Here is a 12,311-nt window from a genome sequence, read left to right on the forward strand (position 1 = left end):
CCCGTGACAGCAAATCCAGGACCTGGGGCCCTCTGCCCATGGCCTTTACAGCCCACCCTAATGGCCTCTCACTCTCACGCACAGCATTCCCAAGGCCGCCACCCCCTGCCTGGCACTGCTGACACTCGGGGACCAGAGGGGAGGGCCTGGGCAGCGCTGCCCTGTCAGAACAGCACCCAAACAGTAGCCTGGGAGCAGGGGCCAGTGCCTGGAGAACTCGGGAACGGGACCTTGTCGGCTCCAAGAAGAGCCCTCCTGGCTCCCCAGCACCCCCCCCCCACCGNCTCACGGCCGTCAGGATGCTAAGCAGGTAGAACTGGCCACTTCAGCTCTGACCAGCAGAGGGGCTCACACCTGGCTCCGTCCTGGCGTGCCGTCACAGCCCCGGTAGAACTGGCCTCCGGCCTCACACCCTCGGTGCCTCAGGTGGGCAGGCCGTCAGTGCCTGTCTGAAAACACCCGGGTGTCACCTCACTCCACCTGCACTGAGACCCAAGACACCAGCTGGCTCTCTGCCCTCCACCCCACTCCTGGCTGCACCTGGGCCCCTCTCCACCTAAGTGGACCTGCATCTCTGGTGTTCCACAGGGTGCCATGGGCAGGTGGGCACCCCCAGGCAGCTCCCCGCCTCCTCTCTTCTCGGGGTATGCCACAAATCACCCCACAGTCTCATCCCAGGAGAGGGCAGGTCGAAGGCTGTCAGAGCAAGCAGAGAAGAGCCAGGGCCACACCAGTTTTCTAAGAACAGAGCTCTGCCCCAGGGGCCCTTTCTGCTGTTCTGGTGTAGGATCCTGAAGGAAGGTTCTGGCTAACAGCACCCACTTCCAGCCAGGTAGGGAGGCTGATTCCTACAGAAGAGCTGCCCTTTCTGCTCGGGACTGCCTATATACTGACCCCTTGGCCTGCGACTCTGGCCTCCACCCTGACAGCCCCCACCGACAGTCCTCCATGGGGTGTGGTGTGGACGGTCCTTGTAGACCACTGAGGTCCCTGATTGGTCAGCCACAGGAGGGGCCCGTGACCCAGCCCTGCGCCCCCTTTCCCAGGAGCCTGCGAGGCGCTGGGGCGGCAGGCAGAGGCTGCCCAGCTGCTGGCTCGCTGGGCAGTGAACTCTGGCCAGGTTTCTGCTCCTGGTTCTGGAAGGGCTCTCGGTCCCTCCAGGCAGGAACCAAACCTGTCCAACCGCCCCTGACGCTGCAGTGCCTGGCGACTATCTGCTCATCGTGTTTCTCAACCGCATGGAGCAGCAGGCAATTGCGACAGGCGTGCAGACAGATAAGGAGCGGTGTGGGCTGGGTGGGCTTGGGGGCGTGGCCGGGCTTTGTTTTGCTTTGCTTCACTTTGCTTTGTTTCCGCCCGGGCTGAGCTCCTGCCTCCCCAGCCCTGCTCAGGGGCCTGGAGCTTCCTGGGGGTGCTGCGCTGCGCTGGGAAGGAGGCAGGGTGAGAAGGCCCAGGCAGGCCTCCTATCAGAGCATCTGGGTGGTGGCTGAGCAGGCCCCAGGCAGGGTGAGGCCAGCAGGGCGGAGGCCCACACCTGGGAAATCCACACTCTCCCAGCCCTAGGAGGGCATGGTGCCACCAGCAGGCCAAGGACGAGAAGCCCATCCCCTCTGAACACTGCCCAGGGATGTCTAATTCAAGAGCCCCTTACATGGGTGGGATCCCATAGAGACCTGCATACAGTAGGCACTCACTGAAAGGGGCCATCACAAGGGGGCCTGGGTGCACACAGCTTTGGGCAAGGTGCCAGCTCCCCCCAGCCTCCTGTGTCAGCAGGCAGAGCCCCCCACAGCTGCACACCTCTGCACACAGAAGGGGCTCAAGCAACGCAGGCCCGCCCCTCGGCCTGGCCAGCACTCACACCCCAGCCAGGTCACCGCCACGTCCCACGCTCAGTGTTCAGGCTGTGAACACTGAGCAAGCCAGTGACTTTCTACCCAGCCAAACCCAAGGGAGGTGGAAACTTCCTTCTCCCCAGTTTACTGATGAGCAAAGTCTGCCTGAGGGTCACCCAGAGGGTCTGACACAGTCCCCTGCCCAACAGAAGTAGGGCTGGAAAGCCAGGAAAGATGCGGTGGCAGAGGCAGGGAAGCAAGGATCTTTTCCAGGTCACCAGGACAGGGAGGTGGCCTGGGACAGGCCTGAACCAGGTTCCCACAGGGGTAGTCCCCCCGCACACACACACACACAGTACTGCCCCTCTGGAGGGGGGTCAGGGCCCAGCCACCACTCTAGGACAGGCAGCTGCCTCAGTGGCTCCAGCGGCCCCTCCCCAGGGCCTAACACCTGCAGTAGACCCCCCCCCACCCCTCCTCCAAGCCCCTGCTCAGCTGGAGCTGGGACTCAGTGCCAGGAATCTCTCCAAACCCGCAGACTCCAGGGCAGGGTGGGTCGGCGGGAGGGGCTCCCTCCCTGCACACACAGGTTGCACAACTGCCAGGCCCCTACCTGCCTGGCGGTGTAGCAGGGACCTGCTTTTGGGCTGCAGATCTCTGTAGGAGTGGGCGAGGGCCTCCCCCACCCTTGGCAGGGGTCCAGCAGCTCCCCCAGGTCCTAGTCCTGGCTGCAGAGAGCAGCTTTGAGAGCCTCTGTTCACGGGCAGCCGCCAGCCCTCCCCTTTGGGCCCCACGACCCCTGGATCCCAGGCCTGTGCCACTCTCCTTGCCCACCCTGCAAAGTCAAGCCGAGTAAGAACCCGAGGGCCAAAAACGACACCCAGCAGCAGCTTAGGTGCGGCTGAGCGAGGCGAGCACCAGGGGCTCCGTCCCAGTCACCAGCTCTCCACAGAGAGCAGCCGCCACGGAGGCTGGAGGGCCGGGGTGCCCGGCGCCTCGCTGACCCCACGAGTGGTCATGGACAGCATGGGCTGCCACCGCAGGCGCACTGCCCTGGCCAGGGAGCTCGGACGCAGGGCTGGCATGCCAGTACTGGCCTGCAGGGTGCCGCTTGTAGACCTGGACCCACAAAACAGATCCCAGATAACTGGGCCTCTTCTCCCCAGGTCAGGGTGGACCCAAGGAGAAGGGAGGGCATGGAGAAGATGGCCCAGAGTCCTCTCCTGGCACACCCTGCCTCCTTCCCTGGGGTGGTGCCCACCAGCAGGTAAGGCAGAGATGGAATGGCCCTGAACCCCCCCCCAAAGCTTGGTGAGTGGGAAGTACAAGCTTCCTGGCACCTCGGCCCTAGACACCTCTAGAATAGAGCCCCACTCCATAGTCCAGATACCCTAGAACTCAGCCCAGGCTCCTGGTTCCAACTGGGACTTCCCAGTGGCCTCTTAGCCCCTCCATCCCCATGCCCACTTGGAGCCCAAAGCCTGAGGCACTCATTCCCAGGAGAAGTCACAGTGAATGGGTCTGCAGGGCGGGGAGCAAACAGTCAGCAACGGGGGACCGTCTTGGCCTGAGCTGTGTGGAAGGAGGTCTGCCCCGGGCCTGGACCCTGAGCAGCAGCAGCCTGGCTGGCAGGCTGTGGGAGCACACCCGCACACCTGCAGATGGGGAGAAAGGGCACGGCGGGACCCCAGGAGCCACCACAACTCCAGTGCCTGGGCCCCCCCAGAGGGCTGCTGACCTGCCTGCCAGGCTGGGCTGGAGCCTGGGTACCAGGGGTGGAAAAGCCCCTCAGATGACCCTGATGGGCATAGGGGAGAACCCCTGAGCCAGACCACACAGTGGACCCCAGGGTGCATCCACTCAACCCACTGGACAGGTACACAGGTCTCACACCAAGGCCATTTGAGGAGAGAGGGATCAGCAGCAGCGCCATCCAGAAGGTGCACAGGTGTTGTGGGGAGAATGGACAGCCAACTCAGCTCTAGGCACAAGAGCCACAGGCGATCAGCCACCACCAAGAGCAACCAGGATGGCCACAGCAGCACAGGCAGACAGCTGGCCCTTCCCAGCAGCCATCACCAACCCATGGCAGCACCCAGGACGCACGGCCGCTCAGACCTCAAGCCACAGTCACAACAGGTGTGCAGGAGGGAAGCTGCTCCACTTTCCCAGGTGCAGCCTCCTTAGGAGGTGGTGGACTGAGTCTTTGTTACCACCCACTTTCCCCAGGGACCTGTGGTCCCCATCCCCCCAGCAAACAGGCCTCAGTCACCCTGGGCACCATGGGGCACTTCCCCAGCCACCAGAGGCTTCCCGCTGATCCTCAGCAGGGCCTGAAGGTGTGCCTGGAGCTGTCCGAGTCCTGCGGATGCCACTAAGGAGAGGGCAGGCTCCAAAAAGACGGTGTGGCCCACAGATGGGTACAGCGCCAGAGCTTAGGAAGAGCCTCAGCCCAGAGGCACTGGGGGTGTCCCCCTCCTGCCTCCAGGGACCTGGCCCTGCAGCTCCCCAGCCTTCCTGTCCTGTGGAAGGAGAGGCTGCACAGACCACCCCATGCAGGTGGACCCAGGGGCCCAGCTGGGTACATGGGATACACAGGCATCAAACAGCCCTAGAGGTGACACTCAGGAAAGCAGTGAGGGCACCAGCCGAGCATTCTCACGTGCACAGGAGTATGACACACGAGCACGGCTGTGCAGACGTGTGCGCAGAGGCACGCACAGCCCAGGACACCCAGAGCGCTTCTCCACACCGCGCTGGCCAGAGGCCTCCCATAACCAGGGGCCTCAGAAATTCCACCTCCAGGAGACTGGGGAGCAGGACTCCAGCAGCCTCCAAGTCCACTAAGGAAAATAAACACGCCTCCTCCCGAGCTGAGCTGGCTCCGCTTTGAAAGTTAAATCTGGTTTTTGCCTTTGAGTCCCAGAACCCCCAAATGTGGCCTGCTCCTCCCAGCCATGCTGACACCATCGTCCTGGATCCAGATAGGGACCCTGCACCCCTACTCTCCAGGCACCAAGAAGCCCATGCCCCAGCCTGCACCCCAGATGAGCACCCACCCAGGCCTCCACACTGCCTGCCCCTCGGAGCAGACACCAGGAGTGCTGAGCATCCCCAAGAGAAAACAGGATTAAGGACCGGCTTCCTCATGCCAGGAAAGAGGGGAGAAGAGCTAATGTCCCCAAAGTACTTCCAGCTGACTCTGTCCCCACCTCCGTCCCAAAGAAAGGCCAGCGAGTCCGTGGTGTCCCCACAGGAGCTAGGTACCTCTGGCTGCCAGCTGACTGCTAGACCTGGCGCTTGCCCAATACCCCACAGGGCCATGGGAAGAGGCCACGGAGCCCAGGCCCCATGCCGAGGGCCGCCACATCCCCAGCCCCTCAACGCCACAGCCCTAGGCCTGCACACCTCATCAGTCGGTCCTGGGTAACACACACACCCTTTGTTTCCTGGGGGAAGCTAACACCCCGAGTTAAGCAGACCCTGGGAGCCGCAGTCAGGACAGAGCAGGGCTGGCCTTGGGCCCCACCAAAGGGAAACACGAGCCGTCGGCCCAGCGCTGGAGGCGGGTGGTCCAGACACTTAGCCTCACGGGCTGCACCTTGGCCAGCGGCCACTGCACACTGCTGGGCAGGGACATCCCTGTCAGGCCTTGTGCCAGCCAGCTGGGGCCTGGAACAGGGCCACTCGTTCACCCAACACCACGCGCCCAGGCTGGATGCAGCCCTTGCCCATCCTCACCTGTCAGACCCCCAGGACTAGCCAGATGCCCCCACCCCTCTCCTCCACCCAGCACACCCTGCCCAGGTGTTCCACGCACCATCTCAGTCCAGGCTACCCAGAAGGCCAGAGGGAGCTCAACCGCCTCCTCTCACCTCACCAGCAGGAGTGTCCCCAAGGCGCACCACCCTGTGCCCACCGCAAGCCTAGCACACCTTGCCCTTGCAGCGCCAGCCCTGCCTCTGCTCCAGGACCCTCTGCCTGCAGCTGCCTGGGTAAGCTCCAACGCCGTGGCACCAGAGCCAGGCACACCAACAGCCCCTGACCCTCCGGGAGCCGTCCAGCCCTGCCGTCCAGCACACTTCCACCCACCGGTTCTCTCAGCCCGGCCCGGCCCCCAGCAGCTCCAGGTCCCACACACCCACGGGACGGAGTCATCCCCATCATTCACCTCTCATTCAGATGGTCAAAGACTCATCTCAGCACCAGATTGGTTATCACATCTCAGTCTTAATTAGAGGGCCACAGAATGACATTTTAAACAGCAATGTCACTTTCTAATTGACACGAATCCATTATCCAGAAAAATTCACAAACCAGCCTGAAACAGAGCTGCTCCCCTCCTCCGTCCTCCCAGGGGACAGGGGACAGCACAGCTTCAATTTTTAATCTGCTGATGAAAGATTCACGGGCCAGGCAAGGGATTACGTTTCCCCAGGTGCAGGGTGGCTGTCCTCTTCAGGGGCTCCCTGGGTCTGGGACAGACGGAGTTTGGGGTGATGGTGTCAGCACTGTCCAAACGGACCTAAACGGGCAGAGGCTGGAGACTGGCCTGTCCCAGTCAGCGCACTCGGCCTGGTTAGCCCTCCTCCACCCACCCGAACCCATCCCACAGCTGGCACAGTGCCCCAGAGCAGGGCACTGCAGCCCGAGGCAGGGAGGCCCCTGCCAAGGCCCCAGTGCCTTCCCAGGAGGCCTCCTGGCCCCAGTCTGGGCTGCCCACACCAAATTCAACCACACAGAAGAATCAGGCCCCGGACATGGCAATTTCCCAAAGTGCTCAGAGGGCCTGACCCCCAGGGCCAGCATCTCCCCGCCACCTGATTCATGCCTCAAGGGCTGCGCGTACTTCGTGTGGACTCAGGGTGAGAGGCCCTCTTTACAGGAATGGGCACCAGGCAGTGGGGAAGCTCTGCCCACCCTCGAGGGAGGCGCACACCTGGCAGGGCCGGGACCAGGCTAGCACCCCAGCCAGACTGCCCCCACGAGCAGGGGAGGGGCAGGGAGGAGAGCAGCCCCCCATCTCCGCCTGGGAACAAAGGGCCTCCCAGGGGAAAGGGCACCCTGGCTCCTCCTCGGGAATCCTGGGGCAGCAGAAGGTGCTCAGCAAGGCCTCTGCTCAGCCCTCCCTGGGGCATCTGCTAGGCCCACCCAGGGGGAGGACCGGGCGGCACAGATCCAGAGCAGGAGTGGGGGCAGCCCAAGAAAACCCAACCAGCAACAGGCTGTCAACACAGCCTGGGCCCCACACCTGGGGCTCTGGGCCACTACGCAGAGAGGACAACACCTTCCCTCCACAGATGAGACTGCAGCTCGAGGGGTAAAGGGTCCTAATGGGCTGCTGGCATGGACCGGTTCCTGCTATCCTGGGGGCCACTTCACAGCCCAGCCAAGGACCCCCTGAGGCCCACATCCTACCCTGGTGGCTGCTCAATCAGTGCAGGGTGAGGGGTGGCTGACACTGCCCAGCTGCCCAGCGGGCCCTGGACAGGCCATTTAATCACAGGGCATGATTGGACAGCACCTCCTGATACCCTGGGCAGATGTCCTGCCTGACCATCTGGTGGGCGTGACCTTCCTGACCCTGGATCTGATCACGCTCTGGACAGAATTGGGAGTCAGGGGTTCAGGGAATGGGCAGGGAGCTGAACAGTGCCTGGGCACCTCCAGGCTTCGGCTGTGGCCAGGAGCAGCCCAGACCAGCCGGGAGGAGCATGCCGAGGGCATCGTGAGGGGCGCTGGCTCCACATGCCTCTCCCGCCATGGAGCAGCCACACGGCTCTGCCCACTCCCCTAAGCCAGCCTGCCTCCGCCCCTCCCGCACAGCCCCCCAGATGGAAGCTCCCCCGCAGCCCAGCTCAGGACACCACGGTGGGAGCTGCGCTTCCAAGGCGCAAGCAGCAAGGTAGGACTGAAGGCCCCAAATCTCATGGGACAGACTGGGGCCTGCTGGTGACTGAGCCCCAAGTGGGGTCTCTCAGTGTCATCTGCACAGGAAGCTGCCTAAGGGAAGCTGCCTCTGCCCAGCCCGGCCCCAGGATGCTGGGCCTGCGTCCACAAACCACCCTGCACATGATGACCTTCTAGACAGTGACCCTTCTCTCTCACCACCAGCTGCTGAGGGCTCACACAAGCAGCAAGCCCACTCGGCCTCAGAGTGGGAGGGGAACCCTGCCCAACGCAGCCAGCAGGCCCAGGAGCCAGTCCCTCCCCACCACCACTACCCAGCCAGGCTTCTCGACATCCGGATGCCCCCGACCCTCCTACTCCCCCTGCTCCTCCTGCTCCCTCCTGCTCCTCCTGCTCCTCCTACTCCTCCTGCTCCCCCTGCTCCTCCTGCTCCTCCTGCTCCCCCTGCTCCTCCTCCCCCCCTGCTCCTGCCCCTGCTCCTCCTCCTCCCCCTGCTCCTCCTGCTCCCTTTGCAGATATCACTACCCTTTCCCTCCAAATCAGGCCAGCGTCTGCCCAGGCATAGGCACACCTGCCTGGATCTGCCCAAAGCAGGACGGTGGACAATGCAGTGTCCAGACCCGAAGCAAGGGGCCATCTGGGACAGAAAGACCCCCCCCCATAGGACCAGCACAGAGACGTGGTGACTTTCAGCCCAGCTTGGCCAGGGAGTTGGGGTCTCCAGGGCTAGCCAGACCCTCACCTGGGAGGGCTTCCAAGTGGCCCCACGTGAGGCCGAGCTCCACGGGTCCCCTCTGGGCAGAGCAATTCATGCCCTGTGTTCCAGCCTCCTCCCCCTTCACTGCTAGGAACAAAAGTGGGCCTGAGACACCTTGTACTACCCCAGAGCCTCATGCGACCGTACAGTGTCCACTCCAGGTGCAGAGCTGGTGTCCAGGCAGAGGCTCTGCCAAGGCCTGAAAGGCAGTGCGCTGGGCAGGGGCTCCCTAGCCTGGGAGGCCAGGTGCTTCAGAGCCATAACAGGAAGTCAGCTCTCCTCTGGGGACTTGACCCAGGCCCAGCTCCCCCAGCCTCAGCATCCATCACCTAAGAGGCATGTGGACCTTCCTGCACCCGACACGGGGCCAGCCAGTGGGCATCTGATGCCCGTGACAGCAGACGAACAGACAGGTGCCGCAGGGCCTGAGACAGGCCGCAGGCTGGGCCCCACCAGGCAGGAGCCCACGCTCTGTCTCTCTCTGAAAGTGACGAGCCTGCCTGGGTCTGGCGGAACTTGTCTGACTCTATCTGCCCATCAGCCGCCTGCATCCTGAGATGAGAACCTTCTGCACCATGGCCCTGAGTCCATGGCAGGAGACGAGAGGCTGACCTGAGGTGCTGGGGCTGGGGACGGGCCAGGCACCTTCCTGGTCACTACCCTGAGCAGGATGTGGCTGCACACACCACCTTCACCCTCCAGCTCTGAGCCCCACCTGGAGCTCACTGCCTGGGAGACTGCCAGGTCTCCCCAGTCCCGGGTGTCAGCATCCACGGCCCTCCCCCCACCCAGCAGCAGCAGAGCAGCCCACCCTCTCCACCCAGTCCAGCACCCAACTCCCTCCAGCTGTGCCCCGCGGCCCACTACCACACTCACCCCCACTCTGCAGCCACTCGGAGCCCACACCCCAGACCTGGATCCTTCATATCAGCCCAGATCCACCAGCTCCTGCCTCCCCGTGGCCACTGTCCCCACAGGCCTCCACATTCACTCCTGCCCCCGGGGTCCTTTCCCACCAGCAACGAGAATCTGCCAGCTTCCAGAGTCAGGACCTCTGCTGCCCTCCTTCTAAGGCTGATCATGACTACAGGGACCCAGTGCTGCCCGCAACCCCCTGCTGGCTCTGCCCTCTGCCAGCCCCACTCCTGCCCCCACCTCATTGCCCAGCTCTGCACTGACACCCCCTCCCATTCAGGGCCTTTGCACGTGCTTCTTGCTGAGCCATCACCCCATAATTTGGCTCAAAAATCACCCCAAGGAAAGTCTCCCCTGACCACTGTGGCCAGAGACCCCTCCACATACCCAGGACTGGGTCATTGTCAATGCAGGGCCCAGGCTGTCCTCTTCCCTGCCCATGCTCCTGGTCAGAGAAGGCGCTGGCTCTGACCCACCAGGCCACCCAAGGCACCTCTGCAGCCCTCCTCCTGCTCCGAAGACGCCCGGATGCTCCAACTGCCCATCTAGGAGGAGGGCAAAGTGCGCGTCCCTCAGTCTCAGGCCTCCTGGGCAGGCAGAGGGATGGCCCTGCTCGGGGCTCTAAGACAAAGGCAGGCTGACCACCAAGCGCCGCAATTAATCTCAGCCGACACCATGGCCCGGTCCTCCGCCCGTGATTTACATTTTTATTAAATCACACAGGAAAATTAGAAACATTATTACTTCCCTGGGTGCTTTAACCCTTTTCCTGCTGGCTCTCCACATCACTGCCCCCAGGGCCAGGGCCAAGGCTCCCAGCCCAGCCAGCTGCTTCTCACCTGCAGGGCCACCACCCAGGGAGGGCCGTCCTGCTGTGTGCAGCCAGAAAACAGCTCCTGCTCCTGGGACCTGCAGCCCACACCCACACCCCACACCCCCCGAGGGCCATGTCAGGCACGGCGTCTCCCCTCCACTGAGTGGCAAAGGCCAGCCTCCCCTGGCTATCCGGAGGCCTCCTGAGAAGGCCGTCCTCACAGGCTCCACAGGGTGCAGATGGAAGAAGGCAGCAGGGAGGGAGCAGTGGAGCCCAGACGGGCCTGGCCCCTGGACACCCACAGGCCCCAGAGCCCGGAGCCCTCCAGGGAGACAGACCAGCGCTCAAGTGTCCCGGGAAGCACCAAGTCCTCTGAGGGACAGCAAGCCTGGGGGGGCAACCATGGCCAGAGGGGCAAGACCACCTCAGCCGGGGGCCGGGGAGTTCCTGGTGCTGGCACCACCCAAGAGAGGGCCTTGGGGTGGCAGCCGTGGGAGGATTCACAGAAGGGCATCAGGAGCACTCGGCGGCAAGGATCAGGGACACACCTGCCACCAGAGCACCCCTCCGCACAGTGCCTGGGCGGGCAGAGGTGGGGCAGGGCGGGCAGGCAGGGCGGGCAGGCAGCGCAGGGCTGGGCGGGCAGCAGGGGGCTCTGAGGAGGAAGGCATGGTCAAGGTCAGCAGTTCAGGACACATGCACGCTCTGGGACCAGAGGCCCTGGGGATCCCCACAACCCCATCACTCAGGACTGCCACGGGTCCCGCCACACCCCACCCAGACGCCCCAGTACTGCTGCTCCCACCACCATACTGTCCCTACAAGAACAACGGAAGCATAGGTTCCAGGGACGCGGGCCTGGGGAGACCCTCCCAGCCGGGGACGTCCAGGAGGCTGTCCTGCAAGAGGACCGTCTGGACACAAGATCTGCCACTGCCCCTGCACCCATGTTTCTCTGGCCAGGAGTGACCAGGCCAGAGACTTCAAGGGGTCTCCACTTCTCGTCACTCATAATGCACAGAAGAGGGGGCCAGAGGACAGGCCCGGGCACCACCTACACCGCCCCAGCGACTCTCCCGTCTTGCCCACCCGGCTGCGGGGAGAAGACAGGAGGCACTCGGGAGGCCCAGCAGCAGCCAGGAGGCAGACACGCCCAGAGCAGACTCCCTGTCCCAACCCAGCCTCGTCCCTGCTTTACGCAGGCCAAGAGCAGGGCCTAAGGAGCCAGGGGAGAGCCGATTCCCCCTCTGCTGGCCAGCGTGGGAACACGAGAACCACGTCACGGCTGTGGCCCAAACCTGCAGCGCCTTCCGGACTGCTGCTCCTGAGAAGCACTCGGCACCTGGCCCTGGGAGCCCAGCGACCTCAGGCTGCCAACATCAGCTCCCACGCCCCCAGGCAACATCCCTCACTTGCCAGGTGGGACACTGAGGCCCCAGCACAGCCATGGGTTTGATAATGTCCTCTGGTACACAAATGCTTCCCAGTGGTCCACCAGTGGTCCAGGCAGAGCAGGAGCGGCCAGACCCGCTGGACCCTGAGGGGAGGACAGGATCCACTCTGTGCCCAGTAGCTCAGGCCAGGCTCTAGATTCTGACCCCAACTCTCTCCCAGGTACCTCTGCCCAGCCAAGGCTTGGCCACGCAGCCCAATGTCCTGGTAGGTAGAGCCCCCAATCCCTACTGCATGCCCACGGCCCAGGGCCACAAGTCCACAGCAGGCACAGCCCAGCACTGAGGCCCTCGGGAAGACAGCACCTGTGGAGGGTGGAAGGGACCAAACAGCACAGCTTCCTGGAGGAGGCCGCGCACAGGTGGATACCTGTTGGAGTGGGGAGCTGGTTGGTACCCGGGGAGCACCCCAGGGTCTGCAGCAGGAGCCCAAAGTCTCGGGCCCAGAATCTCCTCCACCCACCTGCTGGCCCCCGCCCCAGAGACAAAATTCAAGCACTCTGCATACACCACGCACACTGCCACACACCGCCACGCACACCGCACACACCACCACACACACACCGCCACACACCACCACACACACTGTCACAGGAGGAATCTGGCCTTGGGCGGGTGCCGGGCCTGGG

The 12,311-nt window shown here is 63.7% G+C and overlaps 1 protein-coding gene across 1 annotated transcript in view; it reads right to left on the minus strand.

Annotated features, from left to right (window-relative positions):
* The window catches only part of Rxra (retinoid X receptor alpha), an 87,403-nt gene that overhangs the window by 64,493 nt on the left and 10,599 nt on the right, over nt 1-12,311 (minus strand). The window lies entirely within an intron of this gene.

The sequence above is a fragment of the Marmota marmota genome, unplaced genomic scaffold (assembly GCF_001458135.2).
Source record: "Marmota marmota marmota unplaced genomic scaffold, marMar, whole genome shotgun sequence".
Lineage (NCBI taxonomy): Eukaryota > Metazoa > Chordata > Mammalia > Rodentia > Sciuridae > Marmota > Marmota marmota.